Consider the following 26,578-nt stretch of genomic DNA (forward strand, 5'->3'; position numbering starts at 1 on the left):
CCTTGGAATGATCTGGGTCTGGTCTTCAGGAATGGTTTATTTGGATCCCACCTGCTCATGGACTGATTTGTAGGTGTTTCCTTGTCTGAGTATCTCCATTTCTTCTGCCATCGCTGTCCCTTTCTGGCCTTGCCTGTTTTGTGGGGTCTTCCCTTGCTTCCAAGTTGGGATCTTCTCCCTCTTGGGTGGGTTTGGTGGGAATTGTGGCTTCTTTGAGCCCCAGCTGAAGCTGCTGGAAGAGCTGTGGCTGGCATGGGAGCTGCTGTGACCTCAGTCCTCCAGTTGCCTTCCCAACCTGACCCGACCTCTTTGGGGCTGTTTTTCCAGCACCAGAACCTGGAGTTTTTTTGGCTCTGCCTGGACCAGGGTTTGTTTGTTCATATCCCTGAAATGAGAGCTTCCCTCTTGCCCACCCAGGATATTGGTGCACAATAAAATGAGGAAGAGCAGGAATGGGTTGTGCGGGTCCTCTTCTGTGGCTGAGGATGTTCCTTTTCTAACATTCCATAGCTGTGTGAGAGATGAGCGAGAGAGATTTAACGTGGAAAAGCTCTGGAGAGTTTTCTTTATTCCTCTGTCTCCTGGAGTGCATCAGGATCACAAATTCTTGTAAGAGGATGAGGTTTTAAAGATCTGAGCAAGTGTCTCTCTTGTGGAAAACCCTCTTGCAAAACACGGAACGGAATTTTTGTCATGGTGGTGCCTCGGGAACAGCTGACAGCTGCTGCTTTGTCCTGATCTGTTCTGCACTTTTCTCTTTATTGAGTGGAACCAGAGAGCTCTGGGGTGGGGAGAGGGCCCTGTCCTGGTTTTATGGGAGTATTTTCCCAGTTGGTGCTGTATTGGTTTCTCTGGGTCTGGATTGAAGGCACTTGAGACAGTAATTCATGTTTGCACTCAGGTATTTATTATTTCTTATCAGTAAAACAGTCTCACAACCATGAGTTCGGCAGCTTTTCATTAAAAGGCACAAAATGGCCAACAATCTCGGTACAAGGTCTTTTAAGACTAAACCATGCAATTAAGAACTGACACCTGGATTATTTTCCTTTTTAACCCAATAACTGATCCCACAGAGCCCACAATTGGGACTTTTCTGCCCGATTACAAAATGCCACCCAAACCCATGGAGAAGAAGAAGAAAGAAGCATGAAGAAGAAGCCCAGGATGACACCCTGTGCCCTCCATCTTGCTTCCATCCACAACATACTAAAAACCCCAAACCCTCAATTTCTCACCAAGTGATACACCTACACTCTCTGTAATCTATTTCACACTTTTGTGGATTCCAGTCTCTCTTGAAGTCTGGAAAACTTTCTCCATAAATGAGGGTCAAAGCCTGTGCTCCCCTGGGGGTCAGGGCACCCCAGAGCAGACAGAGAAATATTCCCTGTGGTGCCCTGGGTTTCCACAGTGCTGTAATTTCCTGGGAGCACGGAGAAGGATGTGGTACCTTGGGCAGCTCCTGTCCTCAGCCCTCTTTGGTACCTTGGAGAGCTCCTGCAGCAAATGCGGATTCTCCTCTGGATGGGAAGGATCCTTAAACTGTGCTGGTACAATTTTTTATTAAAATCCTTAAAAATCCGTGGCAGACTGTGCTCCAGAGGGGGATTGATCTGCCCCTGTCCTCCAATAAAAAGGGAGGATGCTTTCAAATCTGTGCCAGCATTATCCATCATGCCTTCAGCTCGGCAAAGCATGGAGCAGCAGGAAAAGGAGGAATGGCTTCAGACTGAAAGGGAGAAGAGTTAGATGGGATATTGGGAAGGAATTCCTGGCTGGGATGGTGGTGGGACACTGGAACAGGTTACCCAGAGAAGTTGTGGATGTTCCATCCCTGGAAGGGTCCAAGGCCAGGTTGGGTGGGCTTGGAGCAACCCGGGATAGTGGAAGTTGTCCCTGACCAGGGGGTGGAGTGAGATGATTTTTCCTTCCTGCTTAAATAATTCCTTGATAATCACAGTTTCTGATTGTTACAGATGAACTTTTCATGAACTCCCATGTGTGGAAATTTCTGCTTTTGGGCTGCAAAATAGATCAAGGAATCAGAGAAGCTCCAGTTTCATGTGTAACACACACAACTCTTCCATGTGGATGAAAGTAATTTAAGACTCCAGTAAATTATCAATATGCTCAAACAACCCTTAATTAAAATTTTCCCATCTTGCACTTTCTAACCAGGCAAATTTTTAGCTTGAAAATGTTAAATTCCTAAGCCAGGCTTTGCTTCCTGTAAAGGCATCAAGCCTGGTCTAAAGGGCTCTGTCTGAGCCTTTCATCCCTGTTTCCATCCTTTAAATGGACTCAGCTGAAAAAGAGCTTTTCATTTCCAAAGTGTGTGGTTTCACTTAGCCAAGGAGATAATTAGGTTTGTCTTGTAGTTGTTCAGGAGCTCAGGTGTCAACTAAAGCAGGATTTCATCAGGAAATTCCTGCCTGGTGTTGTATTGATTAATGAGAATTTGCTGCAATTATAGAGAGATAGAGAACAATTATCTACCTGCCCTGGAGGAGAAACAGGAGAGCACTAAAAATAAGGAACTCAATAAAAGGGAAGCACAGATGTAGTGGAAATGAATAAATAACATTTTCTGTTGTGGCACTAAATTAGTTCTTGGTGCTGTGGGACCGTGGCAGAGGGAAAAGGGAGAGGAGGGGGAAATCAGCATGGGAAGAGTGGAGGGAAAAGTGAGGGAAGGACAAATCCTCACCTTCCCTGGCCTCCTTTTCCTTTTCTTCCTGCTCTCTTGGCTGTGGGATTGGGACAGCACATCCAATACCCTCATTTTTAGCAAAAATTGTCCCGTGTCCTCAGCAGGACAGGGAATTCTTCAGGGAATTCTTCATTTCGGCTGCAGAAGCATCTGAGCATATTTTCCTGGATTTATCAGCTCTGCTTATCCAGGACACCTGCACAGGACTGCAGCACTTGAGGGACGGAATTCCCAAATCCAATCCTTCAGTTCTGCAGTTTTCCTCCTTGTGTGGGCTCAGCTTCAAGGGCTCTCAGGTGTGACCTCCCCATTCCCTGCCAAGGAGGTTTGGTGGCTTCTCCCAGAGACAGACAAACAGTTGGTAAATTGCTAATCCAGGGTATTTTCCATCTGTGGGAATCAGGAAGGAGGATAATGGAATCAGAGTGGAAATTATGGGTTTGAGGTTTTGGCTGCAGCACATGGAGAGAGAATGAACATTTTAGGTCCAAAGCCACTTTAAATGAGAACAGCTCCTATTTATGCTGAAAGAAAATGAGACTGGGGAGGGCAGCAGGGCAGATTTTCCTCCTTTATCTTATTCTGGAGCTGTCAGGTAGGGGGATGTGATATCCAGACTGAAGCATGAGGATACTTGGAATTTCCATCAGGTCTTAATTGCTGTTTTTCACAGAGGTGGAGTAAGAAATGGGGTGGGACTAGTTATGGGGTGGTGGAGTAACTCTGGAGTTACTTGGTAGTTTCAGTGAGGTTCAGCACCAGGACAGATGGATCTGGGCAATCTCCACAGTTTTTTAAGGAAAGGTTGGACAAATGCTTCCCAGACTTCTGAGGAAAACAACATCAAGGAGCAAATTGCAGATCCTCATCCCCTCTCCTCTGTCCCAGCTGGAGGATGTAGGGCTGGAAAAAGGGAAAAGCGGGAGCTGGGTGTTTGCAGTGGGTCCTGCTCTCATTTCTGAGAAATATTCCTGGAAATGGATCCCAGTGCTACATTTAAAGATGATTTTTGATATCTTAACAGCTCAATCCCAAACCAGTGGGAAGAAGCCTTTGCACAGGGGAGCTGGTGGAATTTGGCAGGACAGTGTTTTCTCTCTGGATATGAGAGAGGATTTAGGGATGAATCAAATAATCTCCTCCTCTCTCTGAGCCTGATGTTTGTCCTCAGACTCAGCTTTTCCCTCAGGCTTCTCCTGGTGGATTTGCTGGTATAAATTCTGGAAATCTGTCCATGCCTTGGGGTGGGTGTGACCTGTGGGATTTGGGCCCCTTCCAGCTACGAGTTTTGGAGTTTAACTGACTCTAATAATTCATCTTCTTCCTTGGGATTTTCCAACCTTGCACTAACCAAAGTTTTGCAGTTATGCTGTAGTAATAGTAGTAGTAGTAGTAGTAGTAGTAGTAATAATAATAATAATAATAATAATAATAATAATAATAATGCACAACAACAACAACAACTCCTTGTCTTAAACAGCTAAACTCAAGGATTTGGAGGGACCACACAGCTACAGGAGCTAAATTCCTGTAATTCTAGAGAAAGGAATCTCCTGAGCTGGATTGATGAGATTGTTGGACATAAAATACAGGCTGTGGTGCAGAACACAGGGAAAACACGCAGAAGGAAAAGATTTTTCCTGGCTCATTTTCCTGTCCCATAAAAGATCATGGATTAATCTTTGTTGATATCCTGCTTCCAGAAAATATTTCATGATGGAGATCCCACAATCCTCCTGCAGTTCCTCACTGCTACTTGTGCCTAAGGAAAAACACTTAATTTTTTGGGTTTTTGGTTTGGATCAGCACCATGAACCTCTGCTGCTCCTCCCAAAGGCACTTCAGGAATTGCTGGAAATTGCAGCTTGTTGCAGTGATGACTCAGTGCAGTGGGACTCCACATTCTAATAAATTAAATTTATATAAAATTTCTCATTAAAGTCATTAATGATGCCCAAATCCCAACTGCATTGTGGGAATGAGCGGATAAACCTGGCTGCACAATACCCTGCTGGCTACAAAGTGATTTCACAGACATTTCCCATTATTCCCCTTGGATTTTGTGGATTTTGGTGGCGTGAATGGGGTAGAGGAGGTGGGAGAGGAGACATCTCCTCAGCCCTGGCATGACTGAGCCACGGCTCCGTGCTCTGCCGGGTGGAAAACGTCCCTGTAAATCTCATTCCTTGGCTTTCCCAGCGGAACGGGGCCATTACGGACGTGTCAGCTTGGAGAAGGGAAGTCCATGAGGCTGAGGTGACAGATGGGGCCATCAACACCTTCAGGACAGGGAATGGTTGTCCATCAGTCTTGGGTAATGTTCTGTGTCCGAGCACTTCCAGGGCTGAGAGCTCGTTCCCTGCTCCACATGAACGATCCCAGGCGTTTTCTGGGATGGTGCCACCCCTCTCCTGGCTGACGGGCAGGGACGGAAGATCAGAAATGGGGATGGAAGAATCTTTAGCACTTAATTCCCCTATGACAGTGCTCCCAGGGTATTTTTATATTTTAATACTTTCATATCCATTTTTTTTTCTCCGTTAGCAGGCAAATCCCAGTGTTATTGATTTGCCCCAGGCACCGGATCCATGGATTCTTTATGGAGAGAGTCAGGCAGCCGTAGTTTTAAATTAATGGAATAATTTTGCTTTTACAATCCTTTCATGAGCTCTTGGAGCCGTGTTTGGGATGTGACAAACCTCCTGTTACCTATATTGTTTCAGCTAATGGCTCCTCTGTTATAGGATGATTTGAGGTCCTGGTCTCTAATGCAGCTGGAATGGGATAATTTTTCTCCACTTGGCAGAAGGGATGGCAGCTGCCTTTTCCCTGGAAATGTATTGCTTTGGGCACAGAGGGAAAAACGGGGAAGCTTCACATCAGTGTGGGGAGGTCAGAGAGAGGTGAGGAGTGACCATCCTTAGATGTGCCCAAGGAATTCCGGGATGTGGCACTCAGAGCTCTGGGCTGGGGACAGGGTGGGCATTGGTCACAGCCAGGACTGGATCATCCCAAAGATCCTTTTCCTCAATGATTCTGTGAGGGAGATGTGGCACTCCACCTTCATCAGAATTCCAGCACCAAAAACCCCTTGATCCAAAGTTCTGGACATGAGTCCTCACCAAAATCAGGGATCCTTGTTCCCCTCAAATTCCAGCCACAGTGCTGTCTCACAGCAGAGGTGACCTGGAAAGGCCTGGAAGCAGCGGCCTTGAGGGAAGATGCCCCTGTGGAAGAGGATCCATTGACCTGGAAGGGCCTGGAAGCAGCTGTGGAAGAGGATCCATTATCCTGGAAGGGCCTGGAAGCAGCTGTGGAAGAGGATCCATTGCCTTGGAAGGGCCTGGAAGCAGCTGTGGAAGAGGATCCATTGCCTTGGAAGGGCCTGGAAGCAGCAGCCTTGAAGGAAGATGTCCCTGTGGAAGAGGATTCATTGACCTGGAGCCGAAGAGCTCTTGGTCCCTAAATTCCTTCAAGGCCACATCCTCTGGTGCACCAATTAAATTTGGTGACCTGGCTTGGTGACCGAACCATGTTTCCACATCTGACATCCACACTGGCCTCTGTTAATTCCAGGCTGGATTTTTGCTCCTGATTTTTGTCCTTCAAGCTGCTCTTACTCAAGGAATATCTGTCCTGTGTCCTGGAATCTGTGTGTGCAGTGAGCACTGCCTGTTAAACCTTCAGATTCACCTGTCAGCTAAAGGGAGAACTCAAGGGCTGTGTTTTGGAATGCTTGGGATCACACCTGGGCTCAGAGGGAGAAATTTTCCTGCTGTTCAGCCTCTCCAGTCACCTCATCTTCCTGTCTCTAATTTACCTCATTGTCCCCTAAAAGCGTGAAAGCAAATAAATACCATGACAACAGCTGGTAATGACCAGACAATGAGGTAATTCACATTATTTTTCTTTTTGAGCTTTTTTAACCTTCTTATTTTTGTCTTTTAATAGTCCCAAATGGTCCAAAAATCCATTTCTGTTTCCCCAGGAGCAGCATGTTGGACGTGTGACTTGGGGTCACCCCGTTACCCCTGTCTGGAGATGAAACCTTCTAAGAGGGGAATGTTCCTTATCTATTCTGGGGGAAGCTCAGGGCTGGGTTTCCCAGGGAAAAGATTCCCTGCTCTCCCATGAGTGATGGATGAAATGCCAAAGGCACAAGTGCTTTCCATGGTTTATTCCTTAACAAAGCTTTTCCTGGGTGCTTGGGAGAAAAACTGAATCCAGCTCCAGAGAACCCATTTCCCTTCTCTCTTAAAATTTGGTATTGTTTTCTGATTTATTCTTCAAAGGTTTCCGCCCAAAAAGGGTTTCTAGAAAGAAAATTCGGAGTTCTAAGCCTGGTCTAGTGGAAGGGCTCCCTGCCCACAGCAGGGATTTGGGATTGAGAGCTGTAAGGTCCCTTCCAACACCAAAAAATCTGGGATTCAATGGGAACAAAGTGCAAATGCATCACTCATGAGCTGTGTAGTTCTGATCACCTGGGATGTGAAATTACGTGATCAAATCAGGTCGAAATGGGATAATAATTATTGTAGATTTCCTTTGGAGCCTGCTGGGCCTGGAGAAGGTGGCTTTGTGTGGTTCTGGGATCCGTGGCTGCGGGATAAATCCTGCTGCTGGAGCTGGGTGCTGGAAAACGCGCAGAGTAGCAGCGACAAAATTCGTGGAGTAGCAGCAACAAAATTCGTGGAGTAGCAGCAACAAAATTCGTGGAGCAGCACCAGCGACACACTCTGAGCAGCTCAAATTTGCCCAAGTAATTAAAGTGTCACTTCAGGCTCTTGGAGAAGCGTGACTTTCCTGCAGCTGCTGGCTTTGGGACGCCGCTGACGGTAATTCCCCCTCGTCAACGCTCCAGCCCCGAGTTCTGGGCGCTCGGTGACCTTGATTAAACAAATCGAGCGGTTCAAGTACATAATTTAAAAGTTCTGTTCAAACACCAGATTTCGATGCTATCGCCGCTTCCCTGGAAAATGAAGGATTTAATGCTCCCATCCTGGCTAAATGGACTCGGCGGCGCTTGGGCTGAAAGGACGGCACGGTGGATTAGGGAGCTGTTGTGGGAAGTGTCATTGGGAACCTGTAATTTTCCTGTCTCTCCCTCTTCCTTCAATGTTCCATTTCCACGGCGAATTTCAGGAGACAAATGCATTAGTTCAGCTGGGCAGGGAGGGTTTTGCTCTTGGTGTCTGCAGGATTTGGGGCTCAGCACGGGAATTTAAAGTGGAAATGTGCGAATGGGAAAATCATTTCCCAGCATGATGGGTGCCTTTGGATATTGGGAATTTACAGCTGGTTCAGCTGAAACAATGCTTTTTATGATGATGATTGCATATTAACCTAAAGGCTTGTAGGTTTTGAGGTTTTACTGAGGGGTTTTTTGGGGTTTAACTGACTCCAATCATTCATCTTGGACAGCTCTGGCAGATCCTGCTCTGTCCATAAAAAATATCCAGCAATCCATTAACCACTCAACCTGAAAGCAGCCTGTGAGAATATTATTGAGTCCTTGCTTTATTACTAAATTTAATGGGATGAACACTCACCTTACAAAATATGATTGACTTCCTTTTTCCCCCTGCTGAACCACACCATAAGCTCGGGGCTGCCTTGGATTGGGCATTCACCTGGCATGTTCGCTACAAGATTTATCAATTTCCAGCCACTTAAATTTAGATTAAAACCAGGCTGACTCATGGTGCAGTAATTAAGGTTCCACACAGTGTCCCTTTATAGCCTTAATTATATAATTATGGCTGGGCTCTGATTTGGGGTTTCTATTTTTAGTTGTTGGTGAGGAGTCCCACGGCTCATCCCCTCCGTGTCCTGTGAGGAACTCTGGCCTCTGAAATGATGTTTTTTTTGGCTTTGTGGTCCTTTATTCCTGAGAGAGGGTTTAAAAAAGGTTGGGAGTGTTTTGAATTAGTAAAGGCTGGGATTTCATAGAATCAGAGAATCCCAGGATGGTTTGGGTTGGTCGGGATTTTAAATCCCATCCCATTCCACCCTCATTCCAGGAGCAGGGACACTTTCCACTGTCCCAGGGTGCTCCAAACCCCATCCAACCCTGGACACTTCCAGGGATGGGGAAACCTGATTTATAGGAACCCCTCTAACAGCAGCACTTGTGGCCTGGCTGCTGAGAGAGGGTGAGAAAAGCTTTGGAATAAAAAGCTCTTTCTTTTTGGAGAGAAGCTTTTAGTGAGAGCTGGGGGGATTTCTGACAGATCCCTTTGAAAATAAACCTGAGAGGATTTGGGATGAAAAGCGGACGAAACTTTCACTTAACCCAAGAAGCTGAGAAAAACATTCAGGTTGCAAATGAAAACCTGAGAAATCAGAGTGATCCCCACCCCTCCCAATTTTGTTGCTTTTCTGTTCTCTCTGAATTCTCTCTGCTCCAAAATTTACGAGCAAAGGGAATGTTTTCCCCGGAGAGCCGGTGCTGCTGGGGGTGGGTGCTGCTCCTACAAGCAGAGCACATTCCCCACTGCACTCTGTCGGATTCCCATTAATGAACTGGAAATTTTGCTGCCAGGAGGATGAAGAAGCTGACACTGATAAATGGCGCTGGCGATGAAAGCCGCTCGCGACTGCCGAGCAGCCGCCGCCGTTCCGCGCGTCCTCTGCGGATCCTGCTGCTCCAAGGAGGAGCTGGAACTTTGGGAAGATGCTAATGCAGCCTGGAGACCATTTCTTCCTGGATACATTTAATTTTTATATGGATTTTCCAAGGTTAGGATCAACCAGTGAGCGCCCAGGTCTCCAGCAAGCCCAGGGTGGCTTCTGGCAGTGCCCGCATCCCTTGGGAAATGGGTTTTTAGGGAAATCTCTGGAGAATTTCAGGATTATAACATCAGAGAATCACAGAGTGGTTTGAGTTGGAAGGGACTTTAGGGATCCTCTCATTCCATTCCCTGCCATCTTCCACTGTCCCAGGTTATTCCAAACCCCATCCACCTTGGCCTTGAGCACTTCCATGGATGAGAATTTTATCCACAATCCTGAGGCCTTGCTCGGGATGGCAGCAGGAGGATTCTTTTCTCGAATTCCTCTTGAAATCTGGGCACCAGAGTGACTTTGCAGCCAGGTTAGTGAAAAATCCATATGTTAGAATAATGCAGGGGGTAATGAATGACTCCTTAATAGCTGGGAAATAAAGCTGCAGCCCGCTCAATAAAGCTCTGGATCCTCACCTTCTCCTCCACGGCCTTTTAAAATAAACCATAAATTCCTGGAGTTTTGCTATAGAGAGACTTAACTATTCAAGTAGGCAAAGTGAAATTTATATGGGATTGGGAGAAAATGAATGCCTGAACCTTCTTTATAGTCAGAGCAAGGCTGACTGTGGCAGGCTGCCCTTTTGTAAAAGGGGAAAAATATTAATTTACAATTTAACTGGGGATAAAACACCCCATGAACAGCTGCTGGTGGTCACTGCTGGAATTTCTTCTCCCCAAAGGGTGTCAGGGGGGCTTGAGGAAGAGCTGAGCCCCTTCCCCATCTTTTATTCCAGGATTGTAAAATAACTTCATCCCCATGTGTCCCCCCATCCTTTTCCAGTCACTGGATTTCCAATCCCCATTTCCATTCTTTTCGTGGGCTCTGTTAGAGAGGGTTTGGTTTTGAAGTGAGACAATCACAGGAGGCAAAGAATTCTTCTCCTGTGCCACGAATCCAGGCAAATTCTGGCTGCTCCCAAAACAGTGGGAAGGCTCCATGAGCTGCATTTATAAAGAGTTTGGGAGGATTTTTGTGAGGTTGTTGGGGTGAGCAAGGATCAGTCCCATCACTCTGCCCCAAAGAGTCATGAGGTAGTGTTCAGGGTCAGGATATTTAATCCTTTCCCATCCCCTTTTGGTGAAACTCTTTCGCTTTTTGGATGTTGTGTTTCTTTCTGAAATAGGAGTTTTGATCCCTGGGTTCATGGTGAGCTCACAGAGGGAGGGAAGTGCAAAGGGAATTTAGATTTGGGCCTGGTTATGATTACAGGGCTTTCTCCCCCTTTCTTTCTGGGATTTACCAGAGAGAAAAATGCCTGACAACGATGAGAGCTGAACTTGCACAGTTTTGGGAGGGTTTGTTTCATTGGGCACTCCATGCATGAGCCAGTTTTAATCTCTGGATTTGATTCAGGCTCGTTACAACTAGGGAACAAACAGGACGTTTATTTCCTGCAAGGTAAAGTGGTTAATAAACACGTTAATCTCTGTAGAATGCTCCCGTTTTATGCTTATATGAATTTTTTTAAGCTGATGCATTGAGAGACTCACAATTAACTGGGCTCCAGCATTTCTAAGGCAGCTGTTTGATGGCCATTGGTTATTAAATGTGATTTTATTAATATTTTCTGTGGAAATTTGGATGAATCCCTCTATTTTTCTTAGCCCGAACTGTAAACTTTCCCAGTTTGAAAAAGAAATGCACTGCACTCAACGACTTCATCAGTGAGGTTGTTCCCTTGATGGCATTTTAATGTCACTTGGTGTCTAATGATGTCACTCCTTCATTTAGACAGGAGGGACACGGCACATTCCAGGAGGTGGGAGCTGGGCTTGGATAAATTGAACCTGGCACTGGTTAAAAAGTGGGAATGATTAATCACAGGGATCACTGCAGAAAGAAAAATGGTAAATGGATCCTTGAGGGAGCTTTAAAATCACAAGGAGATGAATTATTTGGGAATATTTGTATTCCCAGGGAAGAAATTCCCACTCCTGGGGCAGTGTCTGTTCTGTGCAGGGTCTCTGTGGGTTTCTTGCTGTGTCCATGTCCTGGGAACCCAAGAAGTTCCCTAAATCTGATATTTTTGAACTCTTCTGTTGCAAAAGGAGTGATTCCAAAATTTAAGTGGAAAAATCCTGAATGGAGCTTCCCAGTTCTCCCTTTTTCTCTTCCTACACCCAAATGTCCTGGGAAGTTCCCAAGTCTGAGCTGTGGACAAGTGGGTCACTGAGAAACTTCAGGAATCTGGAAATGGCTCTAATCTGTGCTTGTATTTGCTTGCCCTGATTTTTCCTTATCCACAACCCCTTTAATTACCTGGATTTTGTGTCCCTGAGCTGCACAACTGCTGTTGGTGTTTAATTACCTCCAATAAACCCAAATTCTGCGCTTGTTGCTAACGAGGGCTTTGCTCGGTGGCGCTGGCAGCTCCTGGCTGCTCACATTTTCTCCTGATGAACATTTTTCGGTTGTCCCTCTCCCTGTGCTGTCCCCAGGTGCGTGGAGAGCAGCCTGGATCGATGTGCACGGAGCAGAGCTCTCAGCTGAGCTCGTGCAGGGCGTTAAGAGCTGGATAAACAGCTTTACACCAAGGTAAATATTAATCCTTTCCCGTGGACTGCGGATGGAAAAATCCAGGGCAAACAGGAATATTAATAAACCTCAGAGCTCTGTGGGCACAGGCAGGGCTCTGTCTGGGCTCCTTCCCGTCCCCTTGGTGCTGGGTGCTCCCCTGGGTGCTGCCATGGGATTTTGGGTGTGGGTTGGGATCACCTGGATGGGTTTCCCAAGCTCCAGTGGGAATCGGGAATTTCCTTCACTGGCTGGATGCAAAGTAATGGAAACAGGCTGGGAGAGCTGGGAATGTTCCCCTGGAGAGGAGAAGGCTCCAGGCAGAGCTCAGAGCCCCTGGCAGGGCCTGAAGGGGCTCCAGGAGAGCTGCAGAGGGACTGGGGACAAGGGATGGAGGGACAGGAGCCAGGGAATGGCTCCCAGTGCCAGAGGGCAGGGATGGGTGGGAGATTGGGAACTGGGAATTCCTGGCTGGGCTGGGATTGCCAGAGCAGCTGTGGCTGCCCCTGGATCCCTGGCAGTGCCTAAGGCCAGGTTGGACAGGGCTTGGAGCAGCCTGGGACAGTGGGAGGTGTCCCTGCCATGGCAGGGGGGACACTGGATGGGCTTTAAATTCCCTTCCAACCCAAACCATTCTGGAATTCTGTGATGAAACATCCCCTAGAAGAGGCTGGGACAAGGAGATCTGGGCTGATCTAGGGACAACATGAACATTTCCTAACTCATTTCCCCTTTCCCAAAACCCCAAGTAGAAATGAAAGCCTCCTTTGAAAGCCCCATCAGACACCAACCCCGTCTTTAACCTCATCCTGCAACCTCAAGTGCTGCAGGTGACACTGGGCTCGTGGGACAGCTTCTGTTAGACCTTGGAGAGCTCTGTCAGGACACCTTGGACAGCGCTGCCAGGACCTCAGACACCACTGCCAGGACCTTGGACAGCGCTGCCGGGATGGAAACTGGAGTGGAGCCTCCTCTTGGAAGGGCAGGAACGTGGATTGGTCATTGATTTGCTGCTCCTTGAGCAGGGATATGTCCCTGACAAAGGTGCTGCGGCTGGTGCCAGTCTCTAGGGGACTGTTCAGGGCTTGTGCCACCACAGAGGACAGCAGGGACACGCCCGGGGTTTGCTGGATGAACTGAACTTCCAGGGAAAACCTGGATAAATGGCTCTGTAATCCTTCATTCTCAGTGAGAGCTGGGTCAAATTACGGCTTCATTTAAACCCCAGATCAAACAAAGTCTGGGCCTGGTTGTGAAATATGAGATGTTTGGCTCCACGGCTCGGAAATCCTTTCCATCACTGGTGTAAAAACGTTCCTGAGCTCTTTGGGAAGTTCCCTGCCACTCCTCCGATGTTTAATTTTCCTGCCCCGTTGGGAATGAATTTCTGGGTCAGCCCTTCCCAACCTTTCAGCGCATTAATCGCCGTGTTGTAGCTTTGATTAAACTGCAAAGTGTTCCCTTCCTAATTTAGCTTCACTAATTAATGAGGGGATGACTGATTGGGCCCAGGCTGGCTGTGATTTGCTGCTGTCACTTTTGGGGGAGTGGGTAAGGCCAGAGTCGCTTCCTGTTCCAAAAGGAGGCAGAAAAGGACAGGGAATCTGAGAAATCCTGAAGTATTTGGGCTTGGAAACTTGGTGTAGTACCTTCATTTTAGAGTGACATTAAAATTAAATTAAATTGAATTAAGTTGTCCCTTACATGGCAGTTGGGGTAAATTCTCTTTTCCTTAGGTGTGTATGGAGAGTGTGACCCTGCACCTCTCTGCTGTGCAAAGTGATTAATTTAATTTTTTTTTCCTCAATCCATGGATATTTTAACCCTAAATTTAAAGCAATCCTAGCCTATGACCCAGGCTTGAAACAGGGGAGGAAGAGCTTTAACAAAGAGGCCAAAATATTATTTCTTGGAATGTGACACTGACGTGAATTGAAATAAAAATTAATAATGGCTGAACAGTGTGGATTTTACCAGGATTTTGATGTTGATTTTACAGGAATTTTAATGTTGATTTTGTAAGGATTTTAATGTCAGTTTTATAGGGATTTTGATGTGGGTCTTCCAGGGATCTGGCATTGATTTTATTGGGATTTTGATGTTGATTTTACTGGGGTTTTGATGTTGATTTTATAAGGATTTGATGTTGATTTTACTGAGATTTTGATGCTGATTTTCTAGGGATTTGATGTTGATTTTCCAAGGATTTTGATGTTGATTTTACTGGGATTTTGATGCTGATTTTATAGGGATTTTGGGACCAGGAGCTCTGAAGGAGGGAGCCCTGGGCTTGGCACAAAATTCCTGTTGGGATCACCAGATTTCAGCCCCCACCAGCCGGGCAGGATGCTCCAAAGAGTACCCTAGGAATGCATGCCTGGAAATATTTAAATAAAACCCTGCAGTCTGGGTGGCTGAGAGAATTTCAAACAAATTTAAATAATTCCCTGAGCCTCGTGTGCGCTGGGCAGAACCGAGGTGTGCAGAACATGAAAAATCCCCGTGCTTTTTAGGATTTAAACGGTTTCAGTTGCCTGAATAAAACCCCCCCCCGCCTTTTTTTTTTTGGGGTGTGGTAACAACAGCGACTGAAGGTGAGCCAGAGCTGCTTCCTGGCGGCTGGAACTCGATAACTCAGGGGTATCAATCAGCCTTCCCAAATTAGCATTTCCCTGATAGGGATGCACAAAGCCTTTTAATGAGCACTTTCAAGTCCCCCCAAGCTCCGTGTTTTTATTTTTTTTTTTTGCCTGCTCGTTCCTTAGCAACAGGCAGGATTGGCAGGGAGCGGGAGTTTGATGTGTTCCAACATAAAGGGTTTACAGGGCTGGAAATTGCACGCGAAAAATGGGGATAATTGTGGTTTATTGTTTTGGCACGAGGTTCAAAGACAAACAAACAACCTTTGGGCCCTCAGAAGCTTCCTGGCGTGTTCTTCTTCCTTCCTCAGTTCTCCTGGAGAACTTCTCCACCAAGCCTGGAGTTGAAATTAAATAGACTTTTGTCTGGTTTCCAGAAATTAACACATCAGAGCAGAAAAAGGGGGAGCTGCTTGATCTGCATTAGAAAGGGGAATTAAGGAATGTTGGGTTGGAATGTGTGGAAAGAGAACAAAAGTCCTACAAATGGCAGAGCTGCAGCCTGGGATGGTGACACCTTCAGCCTGGAGAGGAGAAGAGAAGGTTCTGAGGTGACCTCAGAGCCCCTTTGCAGGGCCTGAAGGGGCTCCAGGAGAGCTGGAGAGGGACTGGGGACAAGGGATGGAGGGACAGGAGCCAGGGAATGGCTCCCAGTGACAGGAATGGATGGGAGATTGGGAATTGGGAATTCCTGGCTGGGCTGGGATTGCCAGAGCAGCTGTGGCTGCCCCTGGATCCCTGGCAGTGCCCAAGGCCAGGCTGGGCACTGGGGCACCCTGGGACAGTGGGAGGTGTCCCTGCCATGGCACTGGATAGAACGGGATGGGATTTCTGATTCTTTCCATCCCAAACCCTTTCAGGATTCTGGGATTCCATAATTTCATCTAAAGGAATGCCCTGGGAATGGGACCCTGCTGGGTGCTGGGGTGGTTTGGGTGGGAAGGGCCCTTTAAAGCTCATCCAGTCCCACCCCTGCAGGAGCAGGGACACCTCGCACTATCCCAGGTCACTGGAAATGATTTCCACACTCACCCTGTGCATCAATCCTTCTTTTTTTTTTCACTTTCCAGGCACAGGATCACAACTATTCCACCCCAAAATCTGCTGTCAGAAGCTGGGAGAGGATCAGCGTTGAGCAGACACCCTTCACTGGGGAGCACCCACCCTCTTTCCATGGGATCCCACCCTTGAGCTCCTGGAAAACATCAAAGCCTGGTGCAAAGGGGATGATGCCAATTAAGCTTTTCTTTAATGAGCTTTGGGCTTTGCTGCCTTCCTCCTCAGAGAACATCCTGCCACATCCCCTCTGCTGAAGCTGGGATTGGTGCAGCTGTGCCAGGGCTGCTGGAACACCCTCACAGATGTCCTGGGATGGGGACACCACCCTGAGCACTGAATCCTAAACCTGGACCCTCCCACCCTCAATTTAAACCCAGCAAATTCTCAGGGATTTTCATATTCTACCTGATAAATATCAGAAATTTGGATGTTTTCACTCTGGACACCCTCCTGGGCACTCCTTCTTTCCCAGGTCACCTCCATGGGACAGGTGGCTCCATTGGGACAGCCTCAATGTCCAGCCTTATCCTTGGACACTTCCAGGGATCCAGGGGCAGACACAGCAAATCTGGGAAAACTTTCCCAACACCCCAACACCCTCCCAACCAGGAATTCCTTCCTAATACCTCATCTGACCCTGCCCTCATGCAGTTTTAAGCCATTCCCTGTGTCCTGACACTCCAGGCTCTTGGAAATTGTTTCTCTTTCCTTGTTTCTTTCAGCTCCTTCAGCTCCTGGAAGGTCGCAATGAGGTCACTCCAAAGCTTCCCTTGTCCAGTCTGAAGGATCCCAATTTTCCCAGCCTTTCCTCACAGCATCCCTTGAATCATTGGTCCCCTCTAGAAGAATAAATTCAACAGAAGGAGCAAGAAATTCCTCACCGGGAGCCACTCACCCTCCCCAGGGAATTCCACCCCTGCCATGGGCACTTTCCATGAGGTGCCCTGGATTTGGTGTGGGCTTGAGTCAAATTTAAGGTTTGGGGCAGGTGCCTTGTGGTGTTTGCTCTGCTGTTGGATCCATGCAGGGTCAGAGCTGCAGCTCCTCCTGCTCTCATCCCACCTTCCCTTCTGCCCAAATCAGCCCAAATTTTTAATTTAAAAACAGACCACAAAGAGAGAATGGCGAGAAAACCTCTGCAAACACTTCATGGTGATCTTATGGGCTCAGAAGCGTGGTTTTTATTCAGTTCCAACAGGAGGATCCTGATCCTTTTACAGCAGCAGCAGACACCTGGTACCCTCAGGTGAATCCCTTCATCCCATCCCATGGATCCCATCCCATCCCATCCCACCCCACCCCATCCCATCCCATCCCATCCCATCCCATCCCATCCCATCCCATCCCATCCCATCCCATCCCATCCCATCCCATCCCATCCCATCCCATCCCCATCCCATCCCGTCCCATCCCATCCCATGGATCCCATCCCACCCCATCCCATCCCATCCCATCCCATCCCATCCCATCCCATCCCATCCCATCCCATCCCATCCCATCCCATCCCATCCCATCCCAAGGGTTGAATTTCTCCCACAGAACCCCTCAGCTCCCACTGAAACCAGATCTGCCCAGCTTAACCCTGCTCAGATTCATTTGCAAAGCTAATTAAGACTGATGACTTGTTTAGAACTTCCAGGCTGTTTCCTGGGGGAGTTTTGGCACGCTCAGGCACCGGGAAACAGATCCCTGCTGTTCACAATTCCCAGTTCCCTGGCCTGGGGTCAGAAGGGGTTTCTGCAGCCAAGGTTTGGCTCAGGCCGTGCTGCCCATGGCATCTCTGGCAGGCAGCACCCGAATTGCCGGGGGATGCACTCCTGGGGCTCTCTGCAGGCTCCTGCTTGCAGCATTCCAGAGAAATCCCGTGGATAAGGCAGGGAAGCACCTGTTACCTGCTGCTGCCAGCGGGCTGTGCCACTCCACTGCATTATGTGCCCGGCTGGAGCTGCAAACACCACCCAGCTCTGCCTCACAGCCACCCATCCCATCCTTCCCAGCCTCTTATCCAAGGAATCTCCATCTCCAACCCCCTCCTTGTCCGAGTGGGGGTTTCCAGGTGTGAATTGCAGTGGGGCCATTTCTGGTGGTGAAGCTGGGTCACTCAGGAGTGGTTTAACACTTAAAGAAACCTCGGAGGCATGAGCAAAGCCAGATTTAATTTAAATTTAACAAAGCTCAATTTCAAGGTTCACTCAGTTGCTGCATAAACATACAAAGGAAAATCAGATCAGAATCAATTTAATCTGATTTGCACAGATTGTACAAAAGGAGAAGAGTGCAAAGGGCAGGGGAGACCCTCCTGCTGAGCCTCTCCTTACCAAGCTCAGCCTAAGATGTGATCGATGGCTTTATGCCTGAAGGATTTAGCAGCACTTAATCATGGAGTAATTTAACACTTGTAGTAAATTGTTCTGAAGCTCTGTGTGAGCACAGCAGCGACTGAACTGCAGCCCTGGCACTGCTCCTGCTGCACTTGCTGAAGGTGTTGGGAACAATTCCCACACGGACACAAAGGACGTCACGGAAAGGTGAAAATTCTCTCCTCAAGAGTTTCTGAATCTCTCAGCTGGAGGTGTCAGCCCAGGTCCCATCCCAGCTTTTGTGCATGGTTCTCTGAAATCTCCCAAATCACAAATTTCTGTGTTGGTGAGCTCCAAGGGGTGTCCCATTCTGAGGGATGTCCCACTCCCAGGAATGTCTCACTCCTAGAGGGGTCCCACTCTCAGGGATGTCCCAATCCCAAAGGTGTCCCATTCTCAGGGATGTCCTGCTCCTTGGGATATCTCACTCTCAGGGATATCCCATTCCCAGGCATGTCCCACCCCCAGGAATTTCCCACTCCCAAGGATATCTCGTTCCCAGGGATATCCCACTCCCAGGTTGTCCCATTGTCTCATTCCCAGGTTGTCTCACTCCCAGGGGTTTCTCACTCCCAGGGATTTCCTACTCACAGGGATGTCCTATTCCCAGGGATATCCCATTCCCAGGCATGTCCCACTCCCAGGAATTTCCCACTCCTAGGGATGTTCCATTCCCAGGTTGTCCCACTTCCAGGGATATCCCATTGCCAAGGATGTCCCATTCCCAGGGATGTCCCATTCCCAGGTTCTCCCACTCCAGGGAGATGCCGAGGTCCAGGAGGGCTCCAGGTGCCTCACACAGAATTTCTCTCCAAAGGCTTGTGAGCTGCTTGGCTTTGGCCACCTCGCAGTCTCCTGGATTTTTCAGGAAAGTTGTTTTCCATGGTTGTAGGGAGTGCTGGAATTTCTCATCCCCACGTTGGTGAGGCACCAGGAGCTCGGACAGCTCCATCTTCACCTTGGCTGTGCAAGTTTCTGATAAGGTTTGGGGAAGTCTTATCACCCAAATAGCTCCAACACTGAGGGTTAATGAGAATTCCTGGGATTCTGGGACAGCCTGAGGAGTGGGGAGAAGGGAAAAACCACCTGGCCCTGCTCAGAGCTACCCCAGAGTGGAGGCACTGAGTGCCTGTGAGAGTGGGATACAGTGACAGCAGGAAAATGTCCCCACTTTTGCTCCTCAGGTTTAAAATCCCGAAGGAAAAGCAGCGCTGGTGGTGTGGCCTTGGTCTCCTCTTCCCTGGAGCTGAGCTGGTTCTGCTGGAATGGTTGGAAATATTTTGGGAGCACTGAGGAAAACGTGACCTCCTGATCTGGACCTGGAGCTGAGGGATGCAGGAAATGCATTCCCATGTTTTTCCCACCAAAATGGGAATTCTCAAAGTGTGTGGCCTATTCCCATGGGATTGTCCCCTCATGGTGTGACCACGTCACCATCCCCATCTGCTCCAAGGAATCCTTCCCAGGGAACAGCAAACATTCACTTTTTTCCTGTGGGGAAGTCTTTGCCTTTGTTTTCTCATTGTTGAGTATGGATATTTCCTTTTCCATGTGTGGTGGGGTAGAAGGTGTCTCCTGGTCTCGTGGAAGGAATTCCTTGGGCAGAAGAGTTGGAATGAGATGACTTTGAGGTGCTTTCAACCCAAACCATTCCAGGATTCCAAAAATAGCATCACTGTTAGGATCTGTTCCCATGGATGTTCCCAACATTAGAAGAGGCAGGGGAAAGGCACTGAAGGAAAGGAAATATTGAAAGGAAAGGACACTGAAAGGAAATGTTTTCCTGGGATGGAGGTGCTGGTGCCTCACTGAACCTGGTCTGTGTTTGCCCAGGACAGCCAAGAGTCACACGGAGCCCAGGTCACCTCCATACCAGGCTTGTTCCCAGGAACTGCATCCTCAAGAGATGCTCAAAGTCACTTTGTTGGCAAAACCTTTGGATCATCCCTTGGGGCTATTGTCAGGAAATCAGCGATGACGGAATTCCATATAAACATCTTCCAGTGCTGGGGAAATTGGATTACTGGTGTGGGAGTCCTGGGCAGGTCCAGCAGCCTCCATCCTACAGATGCCTCTCCCATGTTGTGGACAGGTCCTGCCTTCCTGTGCTGCTCCCCATTTTTAACCTTTATTGCCTTTTTTTGGGTGTAATTCCTGCTGATAGCCAGCATCCTATTGCAGGATTTTCACACCCACCCCTTTAGTTCCTGCTAATCTGTGCTCGGGCTCAGGCAGGCAGGAGCCCCCACGCCAAGGTGGCTGCTACAGAAATGGTCTGGGCCTCATTCCGGCTTGGAATTGTATTTCTGGAAGCACTTCCAGATTCCCAAAATCCCCAGAGGATTTTCACAGTGACTTCACAGACACTTTGTGCCCGGGGTGTTCTGAGGGTGATGCTGCCCCAGGAGCTGGGGTTGGGTTGTGCTGATTCCATGGAGCAGCTCTGTGGATTTGGGATTGGAAAAGGGTGGGTGGCTCCCAGTGAGGAATTTCTTGCTCCTTCTGTTGAATTCACGTTTCCAGAGACGGCCAAGGATTCAAGGAATGGAGCAGCTCTGCTGTGAAGAAAGGGCTGGGAAAATTGGGATCCTTCAGCCTGGACAAGAGAAGCTTTGGGGTGATTTCATTGTGACCTTCCAGGATCTGAAAGAAACAAGGAGAGAAACAATTTCCAAGAGCCTGGAGTGCCAGGGTACAGGGAATGGCTTAAAACTGCCATAGGGCAGGGTCAGATGGGATATTGAGAAGGAATTCCTGGCTGTGAGGGTGGTGGGGCGTTGGAACAGCTTTCCCAGATTTGCTGTGGCTGCTCCTGGATCCCTGGAAGAGTCCAAGGCCAGGCTGGATGAGGTTGTCCCAATGGAGCCACTTGTCCCATGGAGGTGACCTGGAAGAGAAGAAATGCCCAGGAGGGTGTCCAGAGCGAAAATGTCCAAATTTCTGGTATTTGTGAGGTAGAATATGAAAATTCTTCCATGCTGTCAGCCAGGATCCATCTGGAGCCTTCTATTTAGAGCCTTGTTTTGTTCCAGTCTTTGCTTTACATCAATGACAGGTGAAAAACGTCCTTTGTTTTTTGGATGTTCTTGGGATCCAGGCGTGTCCCCGAACTGCCCACTGCTCATTTGCCTTTCATCCGACAGGAAACTGCTCAGCAAGTCCTTGATCCATTATTCCAGGGCGGTTTTTATTCCAGTTTTTATTCTGCTGGTTGGTTTAATGCCATTTCCAGACCTTTCAGAGCACAATAAGTCACCAAAAGCCCGAACGCTCAGCAGGTTCCTGTGGCTCTTGTCACGGCAGATAAAACTGATGAGTTCCAGAAGGCTGGGCTGGCTCTGGTTTTCTTCTTTCCCTTTACAAAAGCAGTGTTGTTCACTAAATATTTATTTAATCCTGATGCTCCCTTTTTCATTGTCTTCACATCCATGGGAATAAACGACACAAGCCCAGAGAGAGAACAGCCCATCGTGGGTGGAAAAAGTTGTAGGTAAATCTGTTTATTCTACACTGAATTATGGGATATCCTGAGCTGGAAGGGATCCAGGGGCTGAGACCATGAGGAGTAAATCCATATAAAACCAGTCCTGTTCCCTTCAGTGCAATATTTGTGTGGTGTGCAGGTCAGCAGCTCAGTGGTTTTATAGCAGGAAGGAGAAGGAGCTCCAGTGGCAAAGAATTCCATGGAAAAATCCTTTTGGAGCTGTTTATTGGTGCGGGCAGTGAGGCTGTGCCAGGGACACTCCTTGGGATGAAGGGCGCCTTGCAGGTCTGGGAGGAAGCTGAGCCTTGAGGAGTTCCTGGATCCCAAAAAAGCTGCTGGGGACTCCTGCCCAGGCACATTAAAGGTAGAGTTCACCAAACTGTGGAATTCCAGAGCTGGGGAATCCATCCCCTCACTCTTACATCAGTAATGGTGTTAAACTGGACTGGCCTGTCTTGGTTTGGAAAGCCAGGTGCCTGCTAAGGAAGGCAGGAGACTCCCCTGAAATGGAGAATGTAAACCCTCCCCACCCCTCCAAATTGCTATAAATTTTAAATTAAGGGATTCTCAGGCAAAAATATGGGAGCAGGAAATAACAGTTCTTTAATAGGGAAAGGAAAAAAATTAACAATGCAGTACACTAGAGCAACACTGCCAGAGTCAGAACCCAACCTGACACCCTGTGGGTCAGGCTGTTGGCAGCAGTCCCATTGCAATTGTGGCTCAGCCCTCCTGCAGTGTCAGGGTGGCTCTGCTGGAGCAGGGATCCTGGAGAAGGGTGCAGTCTCTTCCTCTGAAGATCCAGGGGAAGGAGAGGCAGCTGCTGTTCCTCTGGGGAATCCAGTGGAGAAGCTGTGCTGGTGTTCCAGAATCTCCAGATCATATCCAGGCAGGAATGCTTGGCTGGTGTTCCAGAATCTCCAGATTATATCCAGGTAGGAATGCTTGGCTGGTGTTCCAGAATCTCCAGATTATATCCAGGCAGGAATGCTTGGCTGGTGTTCCAGAATCTCCAGATTATATCCAGGCAGGAATGCTTGGCTCCTCCCTCTGGGCTCACATCTGCCAATGGGATGCTGTAGTTCTTATCAGCCATGCAGGAACATTCAATAGCTGTTATCAGCAGGTGTCCCCTCCCAAGGGAGGTGTGAATGTGGTCACTCAAAGGCAAACTGCCCTCTTGACAAAGGTAATCTGTTGTAGTGTGTTCGTTAAGTTCATTTAATTCCTCCCCCATTTTATGTATCTGCTCCCACTACGACAGTAATCTGCCATACAGATGGTAATTAAAAACATCTTGCATTGCAATCTTCAACATGGCCCCAGTACTGAGCCTTGGGAGGGACCAATCTGGGTTTAACTCCATCTCCAGCTCTTTCCAGCATTTTCTCCACACACCCAAGGCAGGAGCAGGCAGTTTCTCCAGGAGGGTTCTGTGGGAAACACTGGGGTAGTGATTTTGGTTTGCTAATTTGAGATTTTCTGGTTAATGTACTAATGAGTGTGGTGGGTTTGGTATTGGCTAATCACCAGTGCACTCACTAGAATGTAGTTACTTATTTGCTGTTGTGGGATAGGATTAGGAGAAAGGCAAAGCTCAAAACTTTAGAAGGGTATAAAGAAAAATTTATTAACAGTAACTCAAGGAAAGAGTAATAAGAATCAGAGCAACACCTTTAGGACACTCTTCCCTCTACAACCTTTTCTTTCCTATTGACAATGTAAAGAAACAAAACCTAAAATTTCAGTGAGTTTACCACCTCTAGAACAGTCTTTCTTCAGTTCATTTAGGGAGAGAAGTCCATCTTGTAAATTTCTGGAAACTTCTCTACAAGAAAATTCTCTTGAGGCTCTTTTTATGAACAGCAGTTTCTTGGGGAAATATCTACAATTTGAACATTTTAATCTCCCCGTACCTTCATGTGTTACAGGGAAAAAGAGTCCCACCACAATGGGAAATCCTTTATGAAGTCCAGGTAGTCACAGGCAGAGCTTTTCCCTCACAGGAGGAGATCAGGATGGTCAGGCAGAGCCTGCCTTTGAGCAGCCCAGACTGGCTGGGACTGATCCTGATTTTCCTGGCCCCCAGGATGATCTGCTCCATGACACCGAGCTCAGGCTGACAGGCCTGGAGTTCCTGAATCCTCCTTCCAGCCCTTCTTGTCCCAGTTGGGGCCCTGCAGTCACCTGGGAGCTCCCCAGCAGGAGAATGATGGAGAGAGGCTCCATGAGCACTTCCCTCAGCACCTTTTGAGGATCCCATCCTTCCCATAAATTTATGTGTATCCACGTGCTGCAGCAGCTCCCAGAGCAGTTCCCCTTGGATTAGGGGCTCCATTCTGCTCCCCACCCCTGCTTCCCAGCTCGAATTCCTGGACAATGAGTGGCTCTGCTGTAAAAGACTGGAGCAAAGAATTAGGGGCTCCATTCTGTTCCCCATCCTTGTTTTCCACCTCAAATTCCTGGATAATGAGTGGCTTTGCTGTAAAAGACTGAGGCAAAGAAGGACCTCAGCCTTTTTCCCATCCTTTATCCCCCTGCTCCCCACTTTATCCAATGGAGGTTTTCCATGGCTTTCCTTTCTCTGCTGTTGTATTTCCAGAGCCATTTTTCTTGTCAGCCAGATGAAGTTCCAGCTTGGCCCAGGAAGAATGATGGCACCAGCCTATCAACTTTCTCTGAGGTGCTTTGAGCAATATAACTGAGCAGGGAAACCTCTGGGGTCTCGATTTCTCTAAATATTGGAATTGTAATGGAAATTATCCAATGCCTGGAGCAAAAACTTTATGAAATGTCAGGGTTGCCTTGGGTTTAAACACACAAGCAGTCAAAGCTTTGTCATCTCCAACTGGAATTTGAGTCAGCCAAATTGTTGCTTCACACAGCCCCTCACACGGGGATATCCACACAGGGCTTTTTTTTGGGGAAAAAACAAAATAATTGCTTCTCCAAGCTCTGCAATTCCTGACTTTCAGCAACATCCACAATGGGAGCCTGATAAAATCTTCAGAGCAAACCCACCTGGGTGTGGGGAACTTATTTACGGGCAAGGATTTGAGTGTATCAAACGATTTCTGCTGCTGCATCCGGTTGTATTTTTGTCTTGGTGTAACTAATGGAGCCTGCAGCCGAGCGTGAGGGGGGAGCAGTAAAGAAACACAGACTGGCTTGATCCAAATAATAGAATTGGGAAAAAAAAAAAATCCATCTGGGAGCAAAGCTTTGAATACAAAGCTTGTCTCAGGGTGGGTTGGGATTCAAAGAGACAAATAAAGCGTGCCTGCTTTTCCTGAGGGTGTGCTGGGGCCACGCTCCAAGGCTGAACCACAGCAGGACGTTCCTGGGAAGCTGGGTGGGATTTTAGGAACCTTCCAGGAGCAGTCACCATGAGAAGGGATAATTTGGTGCTGCTGCAGTCAATGATTAATTCCTGAATCCCAAGGAAAAGTGGGATGAGCCACCTCTGGCTCAGCACCACCCTCAGCACATCTGGAGACGGTTTCTGGGCTGTTTCCCTCCCCAGACTGTGTCTGGAAAAGCAGCGGCTCTCAGAGGAGATTTTTGAGGGCTGTAATTAATTTAATGGAGATTTTCAGTGGAATGGGATGGGATTTAATCCCTTCCAACCCAAACCATTGGAGCCACCTGAGATAGTGAAAGGTGTTCCAAGACAGAGGAATGAAATGGGATGGGATTTAAGGACCCTTCCAACCCAGACCATTCTGGAATTCTGTTATTTCCAGGATCTCAATTCAGCACCTTCCTGGCAAGGCCATGGTGGTGATGCACTTCCAGACAAGCAGAAAATCCCTGGATTATTTTGCTTTGCTCATCTTTTCCTTGAATTGGGCTTTTGCTTCCAACCTGCGACACCATCCCCATCTCTGAAAGGTCTTTGCTGTGTGGGGATCCAAGCAAAGCTGGTTCAGATTTTCCCATCTCTGAGGACATTCTGCATCCCTGGCTCCTTTTGTTTGGAATTGTTTGGGGCCTGTTTGTTTCCAGCCTCCCATCCCCAGCATTCAAGGGGCTGATTTAATCTCCTTTCCTTTGTGTCTTTGATTAAAAGGGAGCAGAAGAGAGACAAAGGGAGGCTGCAGCACAGAGGAGTCAGCAGCACAAAATTCTGCTAATTCAGTCTCATTCCAAGCCAACTGCAGTGATATTTTTGGGATTCTCCATCAGGAATTGTCTTTTTTCATGTGTCTCTCATGCTGTGGGTCATGCAGGAAGCTGAGACCACTGGTTTAGTTTAAAATCTGCCTTTAAGAGTTTAAGATATCATCAAATCAGCCCAAAACACAAACACTTCAGCCTCTCACTGTCCCAGCAGCACTCCAAAATCCAGGGGAGCCATCCCTTGGGAGAGAAGGGACCTTAAATCCCATCCCATGCCACTCCCTCCCATGGGGCCAGTGGGGAAGGCCTGGAATGGAATTCCCAGAGCAGCTGTGGCTGTCCCTGGATCCCTGGCAGTGCCCAAGGCCAGGCTGGAGCAGCCTGGGACAGTGGAAGTGTCTCTGCCATGGCAGGGGTGGGAATGGGACGGGATTTAAGTTCCCTTCTATCCCAAACCATTCCATGGATAATGAGGGGACGTGGAGGAAAATTTATAGGAACCTTCACAAAATGAGTTTTTGTGCAGGGAAAAGGGATTTGTTTGGAAAAGAGCTGGCAAAGCTTCCGTGTGCCAAGGCAGGGCTTGGGCAGCACCGCCCTGAACCAGCGTGGGGATGGGCTGGGTGCAGCCTGGGGGATGTGCCCCAATTCCAACCCTTTTCCAGGAGGGTTCTGCACAGTTTGGGGTGCAGGGTTCACCTGGGAAAGGGGAGAGTGGCTTTCCCGAGGTGTGATTTGGAGCCTCCATCCTGTGGGATAAGCCTGGAGGCAGAAATGCCCTCCCTGCACTCCTGGTTTCCCTCCTTGCTGGGCTGGGGAAGATCTGAGTCCCGAAGAGTGAGATTAGAAAATCCCTTGGCTTTGGAAAATGTGGAGTTCCTTTTCCTTTTCCTTTTCCTTTTCC

This window comes from Ammospiza nelsoni, chromosome 6 (genome assembly GCF_027579445.1).
Source record: "Ammospiza nelsoni isolate bAmmNel1 chromosome 6, bAmmNel1.pri, whole genome shotgun sequence".
NCBI classification, from domain to species: Eukaryota; Metazoa; Chordata; class Aves; order Passeriformes; family Passerellidae; genus Ammospiza; species Ammospiza nelsoni.